The sequence below is a fragment of the Rhinopithecus bieti genome, unplaced genomic scaffold, assembly GCF_001698545.2.
Source record: "Rhinopithecus bieti isolate Rb0 unplaced genomic scaffold, ASM169854v2 scaffold_6474, whole genome shotgun sequence".
NCBI lineage: Eukaryota > Metazoa > Chordata > Mammalia > Primates > Cercopithecidae > Rhinopithecus > Rhinopithecus bieti.
The window spans coordinates 1-1,748 of NW_016805034.1; the positions used below are offsets into that span (position 1 = coordinate 1).

The following is a 1,748-nucleotide window of genomic DNA, read 5'->3' on the forward strand; positions in this document are numbered from 1 at the left end:
AGAAAAAAAAAGGTCACAGATTGTTTCTGGCTCTTTTTGTCATAACCTTAATTTATATTGGGGTTATTTCCCACTTAAAAAAATAATTTTAAAATTTTTTAAAATGTACCATATATAACATAAAAATCAGAAAATAAAACATACACAGAAATCTGTACTTTTGTACGACAAAATATTTCATGGGTCAAAGTTTAAACTTTCAGATGAAGTTTTTAAAAAGACAGATCTATGAACTAAAAAGCAGCCTATACTCCTGAATTCAATCATAACAAAATGACTTAATCTAATAGCATTGAGTCCTTCTATAGATTTTTACCTGTAGAAAATAAGACAAAATTGATCCATTGAGTATTTAGCAAAACTAGTCTCTTTTTATTGTGTAAACAGATAACAAGATAAAATAACTATATAACTGAGAACTTTAAAGTTTATCATGTTTATGCTAGAGATATTGTACTTTCAGAAAATGTATTTTCAGAAATATGCAGAAAATACATATTATATTTTCAGAAACATTTCTAAATTATGTTAAAAATCCTTAAAACTATTCAATCAAATCAGGCCAATTATATATCTTGTTGACAATTTTCTTCCAATAATAATGTGTATCTAAAGGACACTAAATGTCTTACCTTGGAAAGAATTCCCCTCTTATTTCATCTGGCTAACTCTTATTTTAGGTCTCAAACGTGAACTTCTTCCAGAGGCCTTCCCCAAATCCTGATTACATGCCCTAGTTATATACTCCTGATACCACTTTCTACTTTCACTAACAAAGCATTTAAATACACTGTATTGCAACTGTCTAGAAGTCAAAAATAAAATTAGAACAGCCTCAAAGTGGTAGAGAAATCAACCCTTCAGAGCAGACTGCAGTTGTAAATAAGGCAGGGTGGGCCGAGATAGGAGGGCCATAAGTGAGAAACTCCCTTCTGAAGGAGAAAGGCTTTGCAAAGGCTTCTCAAAGAAGTGAGACAGCCAAACAGGACAGTAAGACTGACTGTATGCTGTGACTTACACTGATCCATTCATTTTTATAATAATATATATGATGGTTTAAAAATTAGATGAGTCAATTTAAGAAAAAGGGTAGTACACACTTTATTTTAAAGATTCACAAACTGGATAAACCTCACCTGTCATAGGATCAAAGAGCTGATTAGCTTCTAAGTCTGTGAAAGTACTACAACAGACAGGACATTTGAAGGAAGCCCGGTTGGTCGAATCTCTCTCATCGGTCTCAATCCTCCTTCTCATGTGGTCCAATTTATATTTTACCACATTAACAAGAGTACGATAATTGATGAAGTAGTAGTTATGGCGAGTGGTTTTCCCGTCTGCAGCAGTCTCTACCCTCATTCTGCATTTGATAAACTTGTCTCCCTTTAAATTATTCAAAACTGATCGAAGTTGCTTCCGATCAAACTTGAGCAGCTCCAGCATATCCTCCTCTTTCACACAGGGGTTCCTGATCAAGATGTCCAAGGCCAAGGCATGCTCAATGCCATAAAATCCCCGGATCACATACTTGGCTAACCGCTTCAATGCTGCTGGAACTTCAGTGAGGACATCTGGGTCTGCCATCTTTAGCAACGAACTCCAACTTTAAATATACTGAATTCAGAAAAAAATAGAAAATTAGCCAGGTATAAAAACATGGTAATCATATCCACTATTCTTGCAGTGCCAGAGAAGTACTCAAAGAGTTTTAAAACATTTCTAATACCTAAGCATTTGGCCGGGCGCGG

General features: G+C 34.7%; 1 pseudogene across 1 annotated transcript; it reads right to left on the reverse strand.

The window, feature by feature from the left end:
* Nucleotides 1-1,080: 1,080 nt before the first annotated feature.
* On the reverse strand, nt 1,081-1,724 carry LOC108528925 (general transcription factor IIE subunit 1 pseudogene; annotated as a pseudogene). The gene has a single exon (XR_001885339.1). The product of XR_001885339.1 is annotated as a general transcription factor IIE subunit 1 pseudogene (transcript).
* Between the last annotated feature and the right edge of the window lie 24 nt (nt 1,725-1,748).